This window comes from Furipterus horrens, unplaced genomic scaffold (assembly GCF_987537825.1).
Source record: "Furipterus horrens unplaced genomic scaffold, mFurHor1.1.pri manual_scaffold_8, whole genome shotgun sequence".
In the NCBI taxonomy this organism is placed as follows: Eukaryota; Metazoa; Chordata; class Mammalia; order Chiroptera; family Furipteridae; genus Furipterus; species Furipterus horrens.
In genome coordinates this window covers 35,766,681-35,791,095 of record NW_028327178.1, presented here as the reverse complement: position 1 = coordinate 35,791,095, position 24,415 = coordinate 35,766,681, and the positions used below count along the sequence as shown (strand labels likewise).

Here is a 24,415-nt window from a genome sequence, read left to right as displayed (position 1 = left end):
AACAATGCTTCAACCAACTGAGCCTCCTTACCATCTTTTAATTAGATTCATAGGATTAAAAATTATCTGATTATCTAATCCAGAGTTTTTCCAAAATAAATAAAAATTCTCCCTGACTGATGTGGCTCAGTTGATGGGGCATCGTCCCACAAAGCAAACGGTTGCCAGTTTGATTCCCGATCAGGGCACTTCTAACTTGTGGGTTTGGTCCTGGTCAGGGCACATACAAGATCTATGTTTCTCGCTCACATTGATGTTTATCTCCCTCTCCGTCTCTCTTCCTTCCTCTCTCTAAAAATAATAAAATCTTCTAAATAAATAGATAGATAAAATTCATTAATCTGAGAAAAGCAGAGCTGGAGAAAAGAAGTGGGTGAGTCAGACAATGCAGAGTAATCCTAAGTGTCTGCAGAGGTTGTTGAGCGTGTACACGAGGAATATAAACGATCAATAACGTTCCTCTAATGTAAGTCTGTTTATTTTTAAATTATACACATGTGTATCTGTGCTATTCTGTACTATGTACATTTAAGTCTATCCCCAAATAGAACAACTTAAAGAATTAATTAGAATATACACATGGAAATTCTAATTTTTCTTCTCCCCAGTTGGACTGTGACAGGAATAGATTTAGAGCACTCACTTGGGAGTCCTCGGGATCAGCCATGCTACAGACGGGGAAAGTTAGGAACCCTCAGGTCAGATATTCAATTTTAGGTTACCTCTTATTCTGAGCTGCAACCCTCACTTATAATATCATAACTTCAGTTTTTTATTTGATAAAATATACATAACGTGAAACCTACCTTCATTTACATTGTTGTGCAGCCATCACCACCATCTATCTCGAACACTTTCATCTCCTCAAACTGAAATCCTGTCCCCATCAAACAGTAATTCCCGCTCCTCCAGGCCCCAATGGCCAGTGCTGGGCTTTGTGCTTCTGTGAATCTGACTACTCTCGGTCAATAGTTATTTGTAAGCTCCTATGAAAACTCAGTGTGGGATTCAGTGGTGAGCAAGGCAAATGAAGTTTCTGCCCTCTAACCACCAGTAAAGTCTGATTAAATAAACTTAAACTAACCTAATCTAGGTTAATGTCCTTGGAGCGGCAAGGAGGTGGGCTGTATCCAGACTCATGGCCAAGTGTGGCAGTCAGGACAGGTGCGATAAGAAGGATGGAGAGGTGAGACTGGAATAGAGTGTGATGTGGAGGTGACTACAGGACAGAAGAGAAATAACTTCCCAGGGAATTCCTTAAAAATTGAGAGAGAGGTAGGACTCCCTGCATTGTGTACGTTGAGGCTGAATTTATTTTAATTGATTGCTCTAGGAAAAGGTGAGCCCAAGAGGCGGGGGAACATGAGAATATTAGAGTGCCATCATTATCAGTAACTTTCCAATGACTCAGGCTTCAGGGCTGGGGATAAACAGGTTTCAGGTGTGGAGAAAACATGGGAGGGACAGGAGGTGCACCTCCCAGGGCAAAGCTTTGCTATGTGGCTGAGAGCCTGCCCACATCTACTGGATTCCAGGCTCTGCCCCTCCACCCGTCTTTACCTCAGGATAAAATTATTCATTGCCAATTACAGGGCTGGCCAAAAATCGATACAAAGGTGGGAGAGAACAGATCATTTTTCTTATGGAAGGAACCATTTTCATTAATTTTTCATTACTGCCGCCTCTGTGTTGCTATCCATCACTGGCGCAGCTGCAGCCTGCATTTCAGCCTGTGTGCAGGCTGCTTGGATGCAGGAGAAACTGGCTGAGAAAGCCAGCAGGTTACTGCCCCGGACGACTGCCCATGGAACTGGTTTAGGTGACTGTTTAAGATCATCGTGTTGGTTAAAATGTGTTTCAAAACATCGTGTTTCCACTCACTAAAACTCAGTCTTAGCTGTGCTGTGGAAATTCTATTTTTAGAATCAGTGCATTTTGAGCTCCTGCCGTATTTATTTTCAGTATATAAGTCCATCTCTTTGTGGGCAGTTTTGGGGTTGATGGCGACGATGGGTCCCCTGGGCTGGTGCACTCAGCTGAGGTCGCCAGGGTTATGCCTCTGGGACCTGGGGTCTTGGATAGGGAGGAGGCGGAGGGCAGTTTCTTGTGTCTTTGTACATGTGCTTCCCTGTGCTTTTAATGCAGTTGTTTTATTTTTAAACTCTTCTTCTCAGTCCCTAACCTTGACCTGCCCCATCCACTCAAAGGCTTAGCATCTTCTCTGTGAAGTCTCTCAGCTCCTCACCTTAGCAGAATTGCTTGACCAGTAAACCTTATCCCCCTTCCATATGCTCTCACACTATAGTGTGTTGTCTGTTCATGTGGGTCTCCCCTAACCAACCCTGAGTTATCTGAGAACAGGGGCGGTGGCTTTTTACTTCTGGATTTTTCAGCACCTAATAGCACCTGGCCAATGGTCGGTGGTTAATGAATGCTTATTAACTGGTAAAAAAAGGACTGGAAGTCATCCCTGGCTTTGTGTAAGTGATGATAAGAACCCCCAATAGCAGTAGGAGGTGAAGGAATCCTGACCCTTCTCCGACTGACTTACCCTATTGATGTATAAGAACTAAGTGCTAATCCCAGCCCTGTGGCTAATTCGCTGTGTAACCATGAAGAAATTACTAACCCTGGATTTTTATCTATAAAGGGGGGGGGGGGGGTTCTGTCCCAACCCTAAAGTCCTTAACACCAGAACCTGTGCCCTTGGAAAAGGATTCTCCCCTGTGCTCATCCCTCCAGCAGGATGACGCATGAGCCTTCTGATGCTGACTTGCTCAGCTGGCTGCTGTCCAGGCCATGGAGCTAACTCTCCCTTCTTCTCAGGCCTCCAGACAGGCCTCTGGAGCTAAGCCCATCTCTGGCTGTTAACCCAGCCTCTCAGCCTGCTCTTGGCTTTACTCCATCAATTATCTCTGAATCCTTTTCTATTTTCTAAAGTCTATTTAGATAGAACTACGTTTGGGACAACGACCTTCATAGAAAACATCTTTGTAACCCCAGAAAGTTCCCTCGAGCCCTTTTCTCACCACTAGCCCCCACCTCTCACCTCCACACAGTTGGTAACCACTGTTCTGCCTTCTATCCCCGGAAACTAGTTTTTCCAGTTCTGGGATTTCATATTAATGTTACCATACAGCATGTATTCCTTCGGTTGCCCAGTTTTTCATTCAGCATAACTTTTTTGATATTCATTCATATTGTTTCAGTTCTTGGTAGTTCTCACTGAGTTGTATTTTATTGTTTAAATAGGACCACGGTTTATTTACTGAGTCTCTTGTTGGAGGACATTTGGATTGTTTCAGGTTTTGGACTTTCTGGGTTTTTAACTTCTACATCTGGCCATTTCCCCTTCATTTCTAAATATAATAAAATCATTTAAAACATTCACCTCCACTTACTGGATGTGTGACCTTGATCAGAGTATTTAAGCTCCCTGAGCTACAGTTTCCACATCCGTAAAATGGAAAAGTAGTATCTTTTACGTAATATTTTTTTTTTCTTTCAAAGGTAAAAATATTATATTTGAGAAACTTTACACTGCAGTATTTTTAAAGAGAGTCACATAAGAAAGCAAAAATTTTATCCTCCCCCTCCCCATTCTAGAAATAAATAAGAAGGGCATAAAATTTCTTTTTAAATTACAACATTTGGAAGTTTAGCACTAGTATCCAAAATGAAAACAAAATAAAAATAAGGGATTTACTGTACTATATATTTCAGAGTACTTTGGTTGGGGTTTGCCCCATGTGGTATTAATATTTCTTTTTTCAGACTTCTGGCCAAGATGGAGGCCTAGACAGACACGCTGGGTCTCCCTCCACCACTAAGAAGGAATACAACTACCTCAAAACTAGAGACAACCAGAAGTTACAGAAAATCAAGCTGCATGGAAGTCCAACAAACAAAGACATAAAGAAGAAATACTCATCCAGTCAGGTAGGAGGGGCGGAGCTGGGGCAAGAGGACATGGTGTGGTGGTGGCAGCAGTGGCGGGCCGGAAGAAAGTGCAGTTACACGCTTTTAAAAAGTCAGCAGGGACATCTGGGAAGCATTCCCAGCTCCTGACCAGACCCTGCAAATCACAGTCCCAGCACCAGGGAAAATCAAGCCTCATTGCTTCTGACTGTGCAAACCCATGGGGGTTGGGACAGAGAAGGAAACTGCCGGTCTCTCAGCAGAGTCTGCTTGTATAAAGGGCCCCAAGGTCCTAGAATGTCCTCAGACCCACCCACTTTGGGACAGATGGCCAGGGCAGCAGCTAGAGGGGTGCCAGTCCCACACAGAAGTGGGAGAAATGCCTGGAAAAGGGGCGAGTGCTGGGCAGGTGGCATTGTTCCCTCTCTGACCCTTCCCCCACGCACAGCACCACAACGTGGTGAAACGGGTTGCCCCGTATGACAAATACCTAAGGCTCCGCCCCCTATAACATAAGAGGTGCGACAGCCCTTGCCCAAATCACGGAGGCAAACACAGAAAGATGAGGAGACAGAGAAGTATGACCCAGCGGGGGCAGATCAAGGTCCCAGTGACACAACTAAGCAATGAGCAGATAGCACCCCTAACGGGTGAGGAGATAGACAACTTAACAGAAGCCCAGTTTAAGGCAGTGGTGATTAGGATGCTCACAGCTCTGACAACAAAGATTAAACAGGATGGGGAAAGAAGGAAGGCTATCCTGGCTGAAATTAAGGAAAATCCATATGAAACAAGTGGTGAAGGAAAGGAAACCAGGGTTCAAATCAACAAATGGGAACATAATGAAGAAACAAACAGTCCACCCATGCAGAAGGAGCAGATCAGAATTAGAAAAAGTGAGGAGAGGCTATAAACGTGCCAACATCCAAATCATAGGGTTTCCAGAAGGTGAAGAGGGAGAGCAAGAAATTGAAAAATTATGGGAAAAAATAATGAAGGAAAACTTCCTTAATTTGGGGAAGGAAATGGACTTACAGGTCCAGGAAGCACAGAGAGTCCCAAACAAACTAGACCCAGGGAGAACCACTCCAAGACACATTGTAATCAAAATGCCAAAGGTTAAGGATAAGGAGAGAATCTTAAAAACAGCAAGAGAGAAGAGGAGAATTACTTACAAAGGAGTACCTATAAGACTGTCAGCTGATTTCTCAAAAGAAACTTTCCTGTCAAGAAGGGACTGGCAGGAAATATTCAAAGTGATGAAAAACAAGGCCCTACAACCATGATTACTCTATCCAGCAAAGATATCATTCAGAATGGAAGGGCAGATGAAGTGCTTCCCAAAGTAAAGCTGAAGGAGTTCATCATCACCAAGCCGTTATTATGTGAAATGTTAAAAGGACTTAAATTTAAGAAAAAGGATATCAAAACTGTGAACATTAAAATGAAAACAGTATCACAACCATCAACAACAGAAGTGAGGGAATGGAACAAAGGTAAACTAAGCAGACAACTAGAGTGGGAACAGAATCATAGATATAGGGAGGATGTGGGGGGAGGGCACCTGGGAGGAAAGGGAGGGAAATGGTGCAGAAATTAAGAAGCACAGTTGGAGGGTGGGGAATGGACAGGGGGATGTTGAAAAGAGCTTTATGCATGACCCATGGACATGGACTAAGGGTGGGGGACGGCTGGAGGGAGGAGGGTCACTGGGTGGAGGGGAGCAAAGAGAAAAGAAATTGGGACAACTGTAACAGCATAATCAATAAAATATACAAAAAATATTTCTTTTTTTAATTCTTGTTACTCAAACAGTAAAAACCAGGGGAAAATATATATTCCATATATTCATATAATATATAACCATATATTGAAGCACTTAGGATATTGCCCGGATATAGTGAAAACTATGTAAATGTTTGCTATACTGTGTAGTATTATTGAACTGTTGTGAGGATTAAAGGTGCCACATCCTGTTCATAGCAACACATCTGTCTGTGGTGCAAGAGTTATGCAAGAAGTATGGATTTTGAACCTCATTCTTATCACTTACATTCTTTCTTACAAACATCAGGTCAGCTCACTCATAACTGGTATTAATTTTTTTACTGCAAAAATATGAGATGATATGAATAGATAAAGTTCTCAAATATTCAAACTGAAAACTATTACCACCCTAACTTGCTGAGCCTGTATGGTCTGCAGAGACATGGTCAGGAATTGATGCAGTAGAAAATATTTCTAGTAATTCTCGGTCATAGAATGTGGAAAATAGTAACTTTATCAAATGACTCATGTTAAGGCACGTCATTTTAATGAAGGAAAGAGTTTTAAAAGGAAAAAAAAAGGATTTGTGTATGTCATTCTGCCATTTCCTCCTGGCTACTGCCCTGGCTCTCCCTTACCTCACAAGATCTAAAAGAATAAATAGTCTGCAACCACTGCCTTCACTTCCTCACCTTGATTCCTTTCTCAGCCTACTGTGTCTGGTCCTGGGTCCCAGCACTGCACAACCGTTTCCTCCAGGGTTGGCCATGGCCTTGTCTTCGCCATACCTGATAGGGAGGTTTTGGTCCTCTTCCTATTTGACTTCTCTCAGACATTGGACACTCTCTTCTCTCTTTGAAATTCTCCATCCATCCTACTCCATAGGACACTGGTTTTTCTCCTCCCTTTGGGCTCTTTCTTCTGGGTCTCCACCCACCTCTAAGAGTTGGTGGCTTCTTCAGACAAGGACTGCACCCCCCGCCCCACACTCTCCGTGGCTTCATGGGCAATGTCTTGTCAGTCACCACTCTAAAGCCACGTTAAGTTCAGCTCCTCCCCCCCAGTGCCCACTGTAACTACCAGTGCCCCCGTCTCTGGACATCTGGTTGCCCACAGGCACCTTCCTTGCCACATGCTCACAACTCAACCCCATTGAGAGACCCCTTTACCTGCTCTACAAATGCAGGCCTCTTCCTGGCCTCCCTCCAGTCCCTCTTTTTCTTAAGATCTCCCCACCCATCTGGAAACCTGAGGTAGCAACTTTGGAATTATTCTTGATTCCTTTCTCTTCCTCACCACCCACATGTAATTGCTTATCAAGCTCTGTTGTTTCTACCTTGGAAATATATCATGAATTTACCCCCTTTTCCACCTCCCAATTGCTTTCATTTATCATAGCTCCCCGAGACAGCTGGAATAATCTCCTGATTTATCTCTTTGGTCTCTGTCTGCTGTACTTCCGTCTCCATTCTGCCACAAAAATAGTGTCTCTTAAAAGCAAATCTAGTTACACTACTCTTCTGCTTAAAAATGCCTATAAGCTGGTTTCCACACAGGGCCCCCTGGCTTTAGGGACACCTGGAAGTAGATTGCTGGGGCCCACCCCAAGGATTCGGAGTCAGGCAGAGGGGTCTGGAGATCTGCAGTAAAAAGCGCCCCCCTCCCAACTGCCCTAGGGGGGTCGCCAGCTCTCTCCCCTGGCCCTGGCCCTGGCCCACAGGGAACTTGCTATTCTTAGTCTCTGTGCTTTGCCCTGATGAACTCTTGCCTCCACCTGGAAACCCTCTGCTTCCCACTCCCCTGCCCTTGTCTTCCTGCTGGGGTCATCCTACAAGGCATTTACCAGCTCTGCCGACATATGTACGAGCCCACCCGCCTGTGCTTGCTGGGAGCATCTCCCTCAAAGGCAGGACGCCGTCTCCTCCCGCCTGCGTCCTTGGTGTCTAGCATGTGCCTGGCACGCCACCCCACTCAGTGCTTGGTCAGCAAGAGGACGGATGAAGCTCCCTTCTTCCTTCTCTCCTTGTTTCAAGCACTGCTTGTCGAATGGTGCCATCGACAGTGCTAACAGTAAACAAAAACTGGGTGTGGTTTTGAAAACGGTGCTTCATTTAGGGCCTCCAATTTCTCTGCACCAGTTTTGCTAAATTTTACTTCACTTATGTCTTTTACTTCAGTAGGAGAAAATGAAGGAGGGGTTGAGGAGAGCCAACAGGAAGGAGAATTCAGAGCCTCCCTCCCATGTGAGACTTCTCAACTCTGATGCCTACCAAAGCTGTTCAACTGGGTATAATGAGAGACTCCCCGATTTCTCTGTGAAGAACTTCCAAGCTGACAAGCCCCACTGAGATCGTTTTCCTGGTTCCTGGAGGGTAATGTTCATTTTTGCACCAGCTTAGCGCTGCCTTCTGGCCTAAATTTTGTGGCATGGGGAATGTAGCAGCAGCAAGGTCCCAGGTCAGCTGAGGGTGACGTCCAGGAAGAAAGGGTGGTCTGGAAAGACAAATGTAGGGTCAAGAACCGATCTGGAGGGTGCAGTGAGACATTCCAGGAGTGAGTTCTTATCTGTGGGCTTGGCTTTTTAACTCAGTAGTTGGCCTTGGTTTTATTTTCTTTCTTCTTTTCTTTTTAATCTTCACCCAAGGACAAGTTTATTGATTTTAGAGAGTGAAGAAGGGAGAGAGAGGGAGAGAAAGAGAGAAAGAGAGGGTGCAAGATATTGATGTGAGAAAGAAACATCAATTGATTGCCTCCCATATGTGCCCTGACCAGGGATCAACCCAGAAGCTAGGTATGTACCCTGACCGGGGATCGAACCATAACCTTTTGATGTACAGGATGATGCTCCATTCGACTGAACCACCCAGGTAGGGTGATTTTATTTTCTTATTCACAAGAAAGCAGGAAGATACTAAGGAAAAAAAATTTTAATGTGAAAATATGACAAGAAGACTAAAAGCGAAGGTTATAGGAACTTTGAATGCACACACAAGAGAGGAATCTTTTAGCTTTAGTCAGAATAAGAGAAAAAATAATAGTGAAGATTTAATGAGGCTTGTCCTCTCTACATGTATTAAATTTAATTATTCAAATCCTCACAAGAGGTAGATAGCGCTCTCACCCCTGCTTTATAGATGAGAACTCTGAGGCACAGAGAGGTTGCCCAACTTTCCCAAAGTCACATAGCCGTGAGCAGAGGGCAAGGATGAGCTGCACTGGGATCCACTGTGCACAGTGCTCCTCAAGGCAAGAGGAGGGGGAGGCCTGCTGCTGAGAGGAGTCGGTGCGATGCTACGTGTGGGTGAGAGAAGGCAGGTTGACTGCACTGCTGTTTGACATCTGCCTTCCTAATCCCAGAAAATGGGCCTCAGGTTGGAAGTTGTAGAACAAACACAATAAGGAAGGAACTGGACCTCGGAACTGGTGAGAATGTGGGCTGGCCCTTGGCGATTTCACGTGAATTTAAGTCTCTTGGTTTAGATGACACACATTTCCAGAAAAGGAAAGGACCTGTAGATAGATGTGTTAGCTAGTGAGATTTCCTAGAGAAGGAGGAGAGGGTGTAAAATTGAATGTCAATGATATCCAATGATCAAAAAGCATCTAAAAGTGGACCATTAATGGCATTCTTTTATTTGATGTCATAGGTGGGATTTTTTAAACTGCAAATAACAGAAGCTATTTTAAGCAGCTTAAATAAAGTAGAGGTTAGGGGGTTCAGAGTGGTGTCCCGGAGGGGAGAGCAGGGGTACAGGCCTCTGGAGTGAACCAGAACCAGGGAATCAGTTGCTGTCATTGCTGCTTCCGCTGCATATTCGCTTCTCAGCTCTCTCTCGGCAGTGACCTTGGTGGCTTGCTGAGCCCAGGATGAATGTTACTCTTCTTGGAAGACCAGCCAGACTGAGACCCGGTTATATATCCAAAAGTAAAGGACTCTGGGCTGATCAATGCAATGAGGGTCCTGGGTAAAAAGAGCTGCTCCATCTACAAATGGGAGTGGGGTACAGACAGGGTGTGTGTATGTGATACATTCACAGGGAAGAGGGCTACGGAACTGTTCTCAGATGCGGACAGGGTCTAAACTGACACCCCAGTTTCTTACCAAATTCTGAACTAAATGTTTATTAATAGTTTATCCAAGAAAGCAGACATTCCCAACCCTTTCAAAAGAAGTCATTTCCTTTTTGATGGACTTACAGGTGGACAAGGAGAATGACATAAACATAATAATCAGGAATATTGTTGTAGAAAAGCTGTAAGGACACCAATTTCATCTTCTTTGCCTTCAAGCGGCTGGTGCATATGCAGTGCTGGTACATGGCAGATGCTCAGTAACTGAGTGAACGAATGAATGAACCATGTGGAGTGATAGCACAGTCCTGTGAGGTCACAGCTGTTGAGAACACTTGTCCCCACAGAATACTGATTAATGGTCTGGTGTCATCCGGAGTGAGAACTTTGACAGTGTGCTTCAGTTAGACAGGTACATCAGTGGCTTGGGGAGAGATGGACAGGTGATGCTCACAGAGTTCTCAGATGACTCAAGACTCAAAGGAGAATGAATGGCCTCCTGGAGGACAGATGTAAGAGGCAGGAATGAAACACCAGTTCAGTGAAATTTCACTGGGGCCAGTGGCAAGTTCTTCATTTGGTTATAAATGATCAATTGCTCAAGGGATACAAGATTACTGGCTTGCTAGAAGTCCAGCTCAGGGTGGTGTCTGCTTCTCGGGCTGCATTAAGCTGGGGATACAGTCAGCCCTTTAAGAGCATGGGTTTGAACTGGGTGGATCCACTTACATGAGAATTTTTTCAATAAACGTAGTTGGTCCTCTGTATTCCTGGGTTTCCAATCCACAGATTCAACCAATCACAGCTCAAAATGAGTATTTTCAATCTGAGGTTGGGAATGTGCGGGTGCAGGGTGGGGGTGGGGAGGGGGTGGGGGCTCTATGCATTGTCCTAACTATCTTGTATAGGGAACTTGAGCTTTCTTAGACTTTGATATCAGGTGGGGCCCTGGAACCAATCCCCCTTGGAACAAAAATTTATAGTGGGTGAAAATTTATAGTGGATTTTCAACTCTGTGGGGAAGGGAAGGTCAGCACCCTTAACCTCTGGTTGTTCAATGCTTGACTGTAGTTTCAAGACCAGGGGTGTTTTAGTTGAAGAAAATGGGGCTGCTTAATCTGGTGAAGGAAATATTAAGGGCACATCCAATGACTTTCTTCAAACAGTGGAGGACAGGGGGCCAAGGAGAAGGGACCAAGGTAACAAGGGCAAGTTGCATCTGATGGCGGTGATGACATCATTTGTGCAGAGCTTTGCCTTCCACATTCTCTTTCTTGTTTGTTCCCCACACAGCCTTCCGGTAGAGTTGAGGCAGGTGATGATGTACTCTCATTATAGCTAAGGAAAATGAACAGCTATGGAGTGTTTACGTGACCTCTGCAAGGTCACGGAGCTCACAAGCTGCGGAGCTAAGACTGGAGAGCAGATGTTCTGGTTTCCAGTCTGATGGACTCCGTGAGCTTCCCATGATCAAGGTGCTGAAGGAGAAGCTGGAAGACCGTGGCAGGGATGCTGTGGAGGTGAATCTTTTGTGACCCCCTGCTCCAAGTGTGTGATTGTGAAGATGCCCGTGGGGGGTGTCATCCTGAGCAGTTTGTCTGTGATCCTGACTTTTGCAGATGATGAGAGGTTGGAACCAGATTCTTGTGTCGATGTCAGGACTGGAAGACAGGGTTTTCCATGACTTCAGTGCCCTGCACCATTTTTCAATGACTTATGTCATTTATTCAAAAGAATCATTTAATGGTAGCTCCTTCCACCTTCTGAAACAGTGTGTCTACTCCTGGGACTTTACTTCAAGGGTTATTGCTTCTGAATTAATTGCAAAATCAAGCTTTCATTTATCTGAGACTTCCTAATTGGTGGGAATGGAAAATCAGACATTTAGTCTGGGTTCAAAAGTGCTCAGCAATATGACACCTAAAAGCAATGTGTGGTCCTTGACTGGGTCCAGGATTGGCAAACGGAACAAGACAATTCTAAAAGAAATTACTGGGACAGTTGGGCAAATTTGAATATTAACAGTGAGAGAGAGAGAGAGATTGTCACATCAGGTTAATTTCTTGAGAGTTGTGTAAGAGTATCTTCTTTTTCTTAGGAAATTTGTGCTGAAGTATTATACTTAGGGTGGATTGTCATGATGCTTACAATTTATTTTCAACTGGTTCAGCAAAAACAATACACACAGAGAGAAGGGGGAGAGCAAATGTGGCAAAATGTTAATAACTGATGAATCTAAGTGAAGGGTGTATGGTATGATTTGTACTATTATTTCAACTTCTCTGTAGGCTTGAATATTTTCAAATGAAAGTGTGGGGAAAAGTGGTTAACACTGAAATAAAAGCAAATTTCAGGAAATACTTCTACTGTATCGTAAGCCTAAAAATGAAAAGTTCCAGTGGTAAGTAGGCAAGTTGAGGCAAACCATGTTACCTCTTCTCAGCAGTGGAAAGCCAGTAAGCCACGGAATAAAACAAAGGCTATTTTGTGTGGTTGATGAACTCATTTATCAGCCTCATTCAGACTGGAGAGGCACAGGGGATGATCAGACTGTTAAGTTTCTTTTCTCCACCCCATCCAGTCACTCTGATTAACCCTATAGTTACTTCCCTATGCTTCAAAGCAGAGGAGGCAGCCCTAGCTAAAATTCAGATATAGCTAGGATTCAAGTACGCCAGGCATAAAGCATCTTTGAAATACAAGCCATAATTAGTTTTGATTTTCTGACAAATCTTCTTAGTTTAAAAATGTACAGAATTTAAGAATCTATTTTTAAAAATATTTTAATGTTTAAAGTCAGACTATTTTTCTAACAGAAGTAATTTAAAAGAAATTTATTACTAATTCATCTGGAGAGTAACATTTTTTTTTCTTTTTTTTTTTACAGAAACTGTTTCTGGGCAGCGTTTGGGTTGCAAATGTGTAATTTGGAAGGTTATTAAACTTGTTAGAGACACTTTTATGGACCTAGCAAAACTTACTCAACACAAACAGCACCCAGCCTGTTTGTCAATCTGGTGTGCCTCTCTGAACCCTGAGGCGTCCATGGGACACGTGTGTGGCAGTTGGCCAGGCTCAGCGTGGAATCTGGACTCCTTCATTAATTCATTAATTAACTCTTCTGGGTACTGACTTGGTGTTGTCTCACGTTTTTCTCCCTGGTCGGTGTGTCTAGAGGTTTATCAATGCTACTGATTTTGTCAGAGAACCAGCTTTTAACTTCATTGCTTTTCTCTATTTTTTTATTGTTTTCTATTTTATTGATTTCTGTTCTGATCCTTATTGCTTTTATTCTTCTGTTTACTTTGGATTTCATTGGCTCTTCTATTTCTTTATTACTTTTATTTTTTGTTTACTTTGGATTTCATTGGCTCTTCTTTTTCTAGTTTCTTAAGGTGGAAGCTGGGGTTACTGATTGGAAACCTCTCATATTTTCTCATGTAGATGTTTAGTGCTATAACTTTCCCCCCAAGTACTGTTTCAGCAGAATCCAACACATTTTGATATGTTGTATTTTCATTTTTATTAAATACTTCCTAATTGCCTGTTTGATTTCTTCTTTGACTTAGGATTATTTAAAAATGTATTACTTAGTTTTCGAATATTTGGGGATTTTCCAGAGATACTTTTGTTGTTGATTTCTAATTTAATACCATTGTCATTAGAGAACATTTTTTGTATGACTTAACTCATTTCTTTTTTATGTTGTTAGGGTTGTTCAAGTCATCTATATTCTTACTGATTTTCTATTTACTTTTTCTATCAATTCTTAAGAGAGCTGTGTTGAAATCTAATAACTGTCATTTGCCTATATCTCCTTGCAATTCTATCAAGTTTTAGTTCCTATATTCTATCCCAATGCTCTGTTGCTATGTGCAAAAATAAAATGGCTAGGTGCATCTTCTCCTGACTGCTTTATAATTATGAAATGCCTTTTTATCCCTAGTAATATTCTCTGCTCTGAAATCTGCCTGATATTAATATAGCAACTCCAGCTTTCTTTTGATTAGTGTTAGTATAGTATATCTTTTTCCATTCTTTTACCTTTAACCCATTTTTAATTGAAAAGGGTTTCTTGTAGGCACTGTATAGTTGTATGTTATATTTTCATATGATTTGACAGTCTTTGTCTCTCATTTGATGTATTAAGCCATTTACATTTAATGTTATTATTGCTATCGCTTGGTTTCAATTCTAGCTGGGTGCTATTTTTAATTTTTTTTCTTACTTGATCATACTTTGTTTTCTTTCCTTCATTTTCTGCCTTCTTTTGGACAAAATGAATATTATTTATTATTTCATTTTTATCCCTATGGGATTACCAGATATAACTCTTTGTTGCATTGTTTCAGAGGCTGCTTTAGTGTTTATGGTCTCATCTTCAACATACAACAGTCTGCCTTCAAATGATATTATATCACCTGACATATGAGAACCTTGTATTTCCATTTCTCCCTTCCTTGTGCTATTGACTTCTATAAATGCTACAAGTCCACAATGTCTCTTTTGTTTAGAATTCATCGAGCTTCTTGGATCTGTGGATGGGTAGTCATCTTCAAATTTGGAAAATGTTCAGCTATTATTAATTCAAATATTTTTCTGTTCCTTTCCCTCCCCCCATCATCCCCTCTTCTTGAGAGGGATTCCAATTCCATGTGTATTAGGCTGATTGGAGTGGTCCCACAGCTCAGTGATGCTTAGTTCATTTTGTTACAGCCTTTTAAAAAATCTGTTTCACTTTAGGTAGTTTCTATTGCTCTATCTTTATGTTCAGTAATTTTTTTCCCTCTCTAATGTGTAATCTGCTTTTAATCCTATCAGGTGTAATTTTCAGCTACTGTAATTTTTTATTTCTAGAAATTTATTTTTTAAAGATTTTATTTATTTATTATTTTAGAGGGAGGGGAATGGAGGGAGAAAGAGAGGAAGGAAACATAGATGTGTGAGACATACATCAGTCTGTTGTCTCTGGCCCACAACCCAAGAATGTGCCCTGACTGGGAATTGAACTGGTGACCTTTCGGTTTGCAGGCTGGTGCTCAATCCACTGAGCCACACCAGCCAGCATTAGAAATTTATTTAAAAAAAAATTTTTTTTCCATGTCACCACTTCACATGATGTCTTTACTTTGACTTCTTGAACATGTGGAATATTGTTTAATAACTGTTATAATGTCTTTGTCAACTAATTCTATCATCTCTATTATTTCTAGGTTGGTTTAGACTGATTTTTCTTCTATGGGTTGTATTTTCCTGCTTCTTTGCTGTCTGGTAATTTTTTATTAGATGCCAGATACTGTGAATTTTGCATTTTGGGGTGCTGGATATATTTGTATTCTTAAAAATATTCTTGAACTTCGTTTTCACATGAGGTTGAGTTACTTGGAAATAGTTTGATCCTTTGAGATTTGCTTTTAAGCTTTGCTAGGTGAGTGTAGTGTTATATAAGTTTGACTTAGGGCTGATTTTTTCCCCACCACTGAGGCATTCTGAGTTATCTAGTCAATGCCCCATTAGTTATGAGGTTTTCTACTCTGGCTGATGGGAATAGGAACTCTTGTGGGTCTTGTGTGACCTATGGGTGTTTTTTTCTAAATTCTCCTATGTGGTTCTTTCCCTAGCTTTGGATAGTTTCCTCAGACACACACACTGATCAAGTACTTAGCTGAAGACTCCACAGATTCTCTCATAAGTTCTTTGGTTGTGTGTGTGTGTGTGTGTGTGTGTGTGTGTGTGTGTGTGTGTGTGTGTGTGTGTAGCTCTCTCCTCTCCATTATTCTGCTCTGAAAAATCTGCCTTGGCTTTCCTAGAGTGCCAGCTCTGTCTCTTCAACTCAGGGAGACCACGGTCCTCTGCTTTGGTTTCCCTTTCCTGTACTTTGCCTGGAATCTTTCTTTTTTTATTTTTTTTTTACCCTTACAGAGCTTTTAATAGGTGAGGGGGTAGAGTTGTTGGGGAGGGGGCTGGAATAATCATGAGAACAGGAACAGGACCATAGGATAATTCCAGTCTGTGATGTGTGAAAAGAGAGGGTAAGCCATGGCATAGGAGGCTACTCTGGAGAGAATGACAGAGAAGGCTTCTCTAAGGAGGAGAGAGAACTTACAGCCGAGCACTGAAGGATGCATGGAGCCAGCCAGTGAAGATGTGGGAACAGAAGCAGAGGGAGGGACAGGAAGTGCAAAAGCCCTGGGGAGAATACCCTCGGCTGACAGAGCAATAAAACAGAGTCCATTGCGACTAGAGAGCACAGGGTGGAGGGCAAAGTGTGGGGGATGAGCTCAGGGGTCAGACCATGCAGCGCCTTATTGGCCACAATGAGGTGTATGACTTTCCTCTGGGTGGGACAAGAGCCCCTGGAGGATTTTCAGCAAGGGAGTAGCATGATCTTTCTGTTTACTTTTTAAAGGTCTTTGGTTATAGTTTGTAGAATTAAATGTAGAAGAATCATAATGGATGCAAAGAGAAGATTGAAGAGGCTCCTGCATTAAGCCAGAAAAGTGTGATGGCAGTTTGGCTGCAGCTGTGGTGTGGGAGATGGTCGGAAATGAGCAGATTTAAGTTGTATTCGGGAATTGCTGATGGTTTGAATGAAGGATGAAGCAACAGCAATCAGAGGCAGCAAAAAAAGAAGTATCCAATGGATGGAAAGATAGTAGTTCCACAGATGCTCAAATGAGGAAGGAAAACATTGGCCTGAAGTGGTCCAGGAAGGCTTCCCTGAGAAGGAGCTGCCAGGCTGGGTCTTGCAACCCGGTAGTTTTCACAGAGGTCCGAGGGAGAGGCATGAGCAACGGCTGTGTGGCAGGAAGGCGTCCTGTTTGAAGACTGGGGTGTTAGCAGCATGCCCAGGTTCATGGGAAGCTGGGCTGTTGATGGCACTGGGAGACAGACTACGGAACTTGTACACAAACTTAATTCTATGTAATGAGGCTCCAGCCCAGATATGAAAGCCTTTTTGTTGTCGATGCTGTTGCTTTTTGCCAGCTCCTCTTGGTGTAAGGCTGGCCAGCGTGGCCCACAGAGACCCACCATGCCACAGCTGCTCATTGGGAGTATGCAGAGTGAGCAAATGCCCAGTCCTTGCTGAGGGCGATGGTGCCACATGGGTAGCACCTGAGGGCAGATGGGTTGGGGGGACAGAGGGGCCTGGTCCTCAGTGTGCACAACTGAACATAATTCTTGCCCCTCTATTGGACCTGTGTGACACATGACAGGAGCGCCGCTAGGCCTAGGGCCTGGGCTTTTGGAGTAGCGTGTGGCGTAGATACTGATGACACAATTCCCCGCTTGAATCCAAACTGATATTCTGCATGTGGGATTTTCTCCTTTCTTTGCTCAAAAAACACATCTTCCTAAATGCCCAGGGGACAGTTGGTACCTGGGGAGAAAGTTTTACCATCCTCTTTGAATGGGAGGGTAGAAGGACACAAAGTTAAAGCCATTCATTCATTTGCTTGCTGACATGTCTTATGTTCCAGGTGCTAGACATACAGAATCAACAAGACAAAGCCGTGGCCCAAAAGGACCTCACAGTCGAGTGGGGACCTAGGTATGTAAACAGGGTGATGGGTGCTGGACAAGCAGTCTGCCCACTCAGGTCCCAGCAGAAAGGAGAGCCAAGTCCCTCACAATGCAGCACCCCCAGAAAGCCACATACCTGTCTGTTTTCCTAATTTTTGCTTCTCTCTCTGTCTTCGGGTGATGCTGTCTCTTAGCCATTTTAGATTTTCCTGCTGGAAACGAAAAGATTCAGACCATTTTTGGTTGAGCTGCCACTCTTTGAAGTGGAGCACAGCTTCACCCACGTTGACAATGCCCAGCTTCACCTGCCCCTGTAGAGTAATAAGCTGTTGCTGGCCTGGTGTTTTCATTCCAGGAAAAGTGTCATATGTATTTGACTGGGGCCTGTCTCTCCATGGTCTGACGGGAGGCTCTTTCCTGATGCTCTCAGAGGAAACATAGAAATTCCCAGGCTGCTCTTGATTTTTTTCTGCAAAATCTTTGGAAATGTATGGTTCATTGTCAGACAGCTGGTGAGTGCTAGAAGCACTGGCCTCTGGCCTGGGCACTGGGGCAGGGGGCCTGTTGGCCAGGTCTATGGAAAAGGCCTCGTCACCCTCCACTGTGTTATTAACACCTTCTGGACCATGATGGTACAGCTCCCTCTCCAAATTGGCCATTCCCACGTTGTTGCCTTCTAAAAACTTGCGGATCATAGAGTCCTTGGTGGCCCAAGAGAAACCTTGTCCAGAGATTGGGTTAGATGTACTGGCCTGAAGCACTTCGACATAGAGGTCTTCAGTGGCATCTGGGACGAAGGCAGCCATGGACTTGTACAGGTCCTCGTCACAGCCGGGCTTGAGGGAGCATTTCATGAGCAGGTCTGTGGAAAGGTGGGCCATGGACTCATACACACCGCCTGCCTCCTCCCCTTGCATCAGTTCCTCTTTAATGTGGCTCTTCAGCATGTCCACAGTTTCCTTAAGACAGGCAAAGTCTCTGAAGGAGACAGGCTGTCAGCAGGTGGGGCTTCACAGTTGGGCTTCTGGAATCTTTTTTAGGGCAACTGTTACACACCTCTCAGAGACCACTGTCCTCTGGTGTTTAAAGTCCAATGTCTTGAAAACCATTGTTTCATATATTTTGTCCAATTCTTCAGTTGTTTCAGGTGGGAGAATAGACCTGTTATTCCAAACTGGTTCAATGTGGAAGTCTTTCGTGACTTTAAATTGAGCGAAATCCAAAGTAAACATCAAAAAACCCATAGTGCTTAAGGATTTATATTGCTAATAATTGATTTCCTACTACATACTAGTTACTTTACATACATTTTCATTTAATCTAGTTTTTATGAGTACTACATGCTGTTCAAGTGAAGGAGTTAGTCACATGAAACCCATACTCTGCTTTGTCCTAGTACTAATAGACTTCACTTATTTATTTAATTTATCATCAAGAAACATTTCTTTAGCACCTATTAGGTGTGACATACATATAAATAAGTCAGATTTCTCCTATTGAAGATCTGAGTTTGGTCCTTAGGTGTAGGTATGTAAGTAGATATTTCAGTATTATGTGGTAAATGCAATAATAAAAGTACAAATAGGGTGAGTTAGAACCATAGGAAAGGATCATCCAGGCAAGGTATACATGGGAAGGTGGTGATAGGTGAAGGAGGTCTTGAAAGATGAGTGGTAGGTGCTTAAGGAATGAAGAGCATAAATATGCATATATTTCAAAGCAGGGAGACTTAAAACAATACAACCCGTGCAGGAGTGAAAACCATTATGCAGAAGGCTGGGGCACCCACGGATGAGATTGAGGGGGAGGTAGGGTTAGATCAAAGGGACCTGTATGCTACACTAAGGAGACAACATGCTTCTGGAAGCAACGGGGAAACACTGTTGGGCTCTTAACAGGGCAGTGAGCAGGCTGTAACATGGAGGGTGTGATTAAGGGCAACACTCCCAGTTCCCTGCACAAAAATGAATTAGGGTCTTATAGAAATAGTCTACATAGGAGGAGTTGATAATGGAGAAGAAGCGACTGATTTGGTAAACATTTAGGAGACACTGTGTTAAACTTGGTGACCAAGTAATGCGGGGAAGGCAGAAAAGGGATTCCTAGTGTGGATGGAAAGGAGCATCTTGAACTGAGACAGGAAATCTAAAAGGAGAAAGGAAAGATCTAGGGGCCAAAATCAATTGGGTTCTGTATAATCAAATGGAAACGTTTTGTAGACCCTTCATCTGTCATTGCTTTTCCCAAAATATATTGAAATGATCTGATTATGTCTTACTGTCACTATATCCCAAGAGCTGGCTACCCTGCCTGAAGCTCTGGGAGAGGTCAGGCCTGAAGCACAGGTGATGGGGAAGCCACTGATGGATGAGCTCATGCAGAGAGAGAGAGAGAGAGAGAGAGAGGAGACTGAGAAGAGCAGTGACACACACAAAAAAGATGTTCACACCAAGGGGTGAGCGTTTGAGAAGTGAGTGACCTGTGGCCTCACATTGCCGTGTGGCTCTTCCACTGGCCCTGTGCAATACCATGTACATGCAGTCCTGCTGATTTGTCAGTGTTTCTGTTTTAGGTAAGTTGTTCCCTTTGTATGTTTTAAATATTAACACAAAGGGCTTGTAATGACTAGCTTTGCTTAGAAGAAGAGCTCCAAGGAATGGGCAGGGCTTGAGTGGGGTATGGAGGGCAGACTGGACAGAGGCAGAAGCCTATTGGAAGGAAGGATTGGGGCAGGGGGTGTATGTAGTCTGTCTTCTTTCTCCCGTATCTATGGGAAACCACTCTGATTTTGAAATTATAATGGCAGTAGGGAAAAGATTATAAGGTCAATGTTGCACTTTAGAAAACACATCTATTCTGCTTAAAATAAGAGGGATAACTGAATTATTTTCATGAATATGTAAACTGTTAAACAGCATTCCCAAATTTTAGGGATCTATAGATATTAAGAGACCAAATATTTGGGACTGTGACTTACAGGAAAACAGTATTTTAAATAATAAAATAATGTTTCCAATAAAGACTAATAAATGAAAAATGTAAGTTTTCACAGCCATGAGCAATCTGCCTTTCACCATGCCAATCCCATTGCCCATTACTGCTGACAGGAAAACCAGTTTCATCAAATAGGTGCTCAAGTTGCAGACCTTTAGATGATCCTTTTAGTCCTCCTCAGACTGAAAGTAGTCAACTGTCCCTCTTGTCTTGCTTCTTTTCCAACTAATGGGATGTTTCCATGATCAGGATGTGGTCTTCAGCCTCCAGAACAGGCTTTCCAGATCAAGTTCCAAAGTTTGAATGGAATACATAGCAAGTGTTTCTCTGGAATTTTCAATCCTGTTAATCAAGAGCATAATTTAATATCTGTACTGTCTGTTCCTTATTATGACAAACATCATCTGATAGGTAGACTGGGAGGAGTGATAAAACACTGGGTTTCTCACTGAGAGTGAGGGGGAAAGAAGACATAGAGAGAGGGAATGAACTTGGAGTTGTGTGAAAGAGCTGGAGCTCTCTGACTCTAGCCCATCCAAGCAAGTAAGAGGAGAGGCATATGCATTGTGGTAAATGGTTAGGGTTATAGATTTGCACATCTCTTCACAGTCTAAAGGTTTGAAATAATTTAAATTTCAAGGAGACTCACAAATTAAAAATGAGGAAAGGGGATTCCAGCACACCTGTAGTAAGTTACTGTTACAGATGGTAGATGCTACTGTAATTATGGTATTTCTTGTCTGTAAAGTTTTTGTTCATTCAAGTCTCTGATAGCTTTTTTTAATATATATTATTTATTTATTTATTTTCTTTTATTAGAGAGAGGGGAAAGGAGAAAGAGAGGGAGAGAAACAACACTGTATGATTGCCTCTCACTCACACCCCCAACTGGGGACCTGATGTGCAACCTAGTAATGTGCCCTGACTGGGTATCGAACCAGTGACACTTGGCTCGCAGACCAATGCTCAATCCACTGAAGGTCTCCGATAGCTTTTTAAGAGGAGGTGAAAAATTCTGTAGCTGGTGTTCTGTTTCTTATGGGATCGGCAGTTCTCTACCTAACTAGGAAAGGATGAAGGTCCTCGGGTTAAATTTCAGGTAAGTATTTCTCCATCCCACTAACTCCATCTGACCTATTCAACTGTTGTTTAATAAACATCAATGAAGTAATAAAAACATATGTCACAAAAGTGCTCCCAGAATATTCTTCTCATCTACTGTTGTTAACCTAGATTGAAGGAGCACAACTACCCAGTCTTTTCCAAACTTGCCTGATTGCAGAGTTGCCTATGGTGGGCACTGTTTAAATACATATTCCCAGGCTCTTCACTTAGAGATTGAGATTCAGGACATCTCTGGGTAGATGGGGTGAAGGTGGTGCTGATGGACTAGAATCTATAACTTTAACAAGTGCCTTTTGTGTGTCTTCTTAACAGGTGAGTTTAGGGAACCTTGATATAACCGATGTAAACTTTTGCCAAGAACAACTGCTTGACTGTTTGAATATCAGACAACTGTCTTCTCAGGGCTTCCGTTGGTCACAGATGTTATTAATAATTCCTACTCTATAAGCGGTAAGTTACTGTAGTGACATTCTTGTCTAGTGTCTTGTAATAAAGTACACTGCAGTTGCCAATGACAGAGCAGAATCATTTTTTGCATGAGTTAGAAAACCAGAAAGAGCTGAGTATAGGTATTAATCAAACATCGTGTATGTGTTGTTGTTCCAAGTTTCTTGTGGACTTCAGAAATTTTTTTGACTTACCAATGTTCTCATCTATAAAATTGAGATACTAATGAAAGCCAATTTCATAGGGTTTCTATGAGTACTGAAGGGAAGAGCATCTGTAAAGCCCTTAGCATGTTCGGTGAGGGTAGCTTATTATTGCTATTGTCAGTTATATACCAGGACTTAACTCTTTATAATCAAATGGTATTATTCCTAAAAGTTTGCCTCAAATATTCATTTTTTATAAAACTTAACTCCTCAAATGATTTAGTTCTTGTGTCATTATGTATGATTCCACCCAAATGGGATTCTTCTAGAATGTCTAAAACCACTTTATTATTTCATAACTTCCAAAGTTACCAATTCTGCGGACATCTTCTTTTGTCTGTACATTTGAAAAAATGAATTGGTTCCAACATCTGCATATCTAGAGATTTCACAGAAATCTAATGAACTGTACAGGAGCCTTGTTCTCTTGATGGAGAACCTGTGGAGCTGAGTAGGGGCTGCTCCTGTGAATGGGGTACACATGCTCCTGCTTCTCTCTCCTAACTGGTGCAACTCACCTGGCCCTTGTAGGCATCTGAATTTGTCACCCCTACACCCAATGTGATGTCTTATTCTCTCATATATCTTTGGATTGTCAGCTTTTAACCAGGTAGATCATGATGGATGAAATGGAAAAATGCTACTTAACTGCCCGCCACACCAACAGACTGTTCCAAGGCAATCGAGTCTGCAGATCCTTGGATGAATAGTCACAGAACTTGTGATTCTCCAACAACAACTGAATGAAATCAGACTCCCCAGCCTGGCACTCAAGATCAACCCCACTCCAGTTCAATTCCACCTTCCTTTTGTAGCATGTCCCACTCTTCCCCAGTGACCCCCTGCACCCCACACCATGTTCTGAGCTGTCTTATGCTTTCCCAGCTGAGCCTCTGCCCTCCTTTTGTACCCCTTCTTTGTGAAAACCTACCCATATTTCAAATGCTACCTCCCTTGTGTTGCTTTTCTAAGGTGCCCAACTATTGTGATCCATTATCATTTGGAATGTCCATATCCTTGGTTTGTAAGTATGAAATAGCACATATCCCTAGTGCCTTGTACTGTTGTTACCTACATGCATCTCCTAATTCTGCCTCTTGATGTACAGGTCCCTACCATGCCACGGCCATCATAGTACCACCAGAACTGAGTGTGAAACATATTGTAAATGATGCTCGAAATACTAAATACCATTCTAAGGTGAAAATGCTTTTAATTAATAATCTACCTTCTTCCTCATCCCAGTACAACATGAAAACTTATTTTTTCTCAAATACGTTTTTTTGGGCCCTCCTTATAAAGCTTCACTGCACATTAGCATTTTTCATATTTATTTGGTGTCTTGGAATTTTAGTTTCTTTAACTGAAAAATGGGGATAATACAACCTCTAGTATGATCATAAGGATTCAACGAGTTAATGCAAGTTAAAGTGCTTGGCACAGTTCCTGGCATGGAGCAAACATTAAGTTCATGACTACTATTATTACTATGTTGAAATTTACCAAATTTAGAAACCAGTTTAGAAATGGCTTGCTTCATTCTACTTTTCTAAAATGCTTCTTAGTAAAGGAGGTCAGAGACTGTAGTTTGTGTGCCCTAAATAACTGTATTTTGGGACAGCTCTACCTGGGATGCGGAGGCAAACAAACACAGGAGCCTGTCAGAATGAGGAGACAGAGAAGTATGGCCCAAAAGGGGGAACGGGTCAAGGTTCTAGTGGGAGAACTAAGCGATGAGGTGATAGCCAACCTAACAGATAAGGAGACAGACAACCTAACAGATGTAGAATTCAAAACACTGGTGATAAAAGATGCTCACAGGCTTGACAGATATGCTTGAGGGCAAACACATAAGAGAATAAGAGAAAGCTATGCTAAGTGAAATGAAGGAAAATCCACACAAAACCAATGGTGAAGGGGAGAAAACCGGGGTTCAAATCAATGATTTGGAACACGAGAAAGAAATAGTCAACCAGTGCAGAATGAGGAAGCAAGAATTGAAAAAAATGAGGAAAACTTCCCAAATTTTGTGAGGGAGATGGACATACAGGTCCTGGAAGCAAGGAGGGTCCCAGGTGAGCTGGACCCAGAGGGAACCACACCAGGATGCATCATGATTGAGGTGCCAAAAGTGAAAGATAAAGACAGAGTCCTGGGGGCAGCAAGAGAGAGGTGGAGAGTTGCCGACAGAGGGGGTGCCTATGGGACTATGAACTGATTTCTCAGAGGACACTTTGCAGGCAGGAAGGGACTGGCAAGCAGTATTCAATGTGATGAAAAGCAACCTACAACCAAGATTACTCTAACCAGCAAAGCTAATATTTGGAATGGAAGGGCAGATGAAGTGCTTCCCAGACAAGGTA

At 42.7% G+C, this 24,415-nt stretch overlaps 1 long non-coding RNA gene across 1 annotated transcript; it reads left to right on the top strand.

Moving 5' to 3' along the window:
• Positions 1–21,785: 21,785 nt before the first annotated feature.
• Positions 21,786–23,259, top strand: LOC150002726 (uncharacterized). The gene is made up of 2 exons (XR_016512636.1): positions 21,786–21,849; positions 22,652–23,259. It is a non-coding gene; the product is annotated as an uncharacterized LOC150002726 (long non-coding RNA).
• Positions 23,260–24,415: the final 1,156 nt, after the last annotated feature.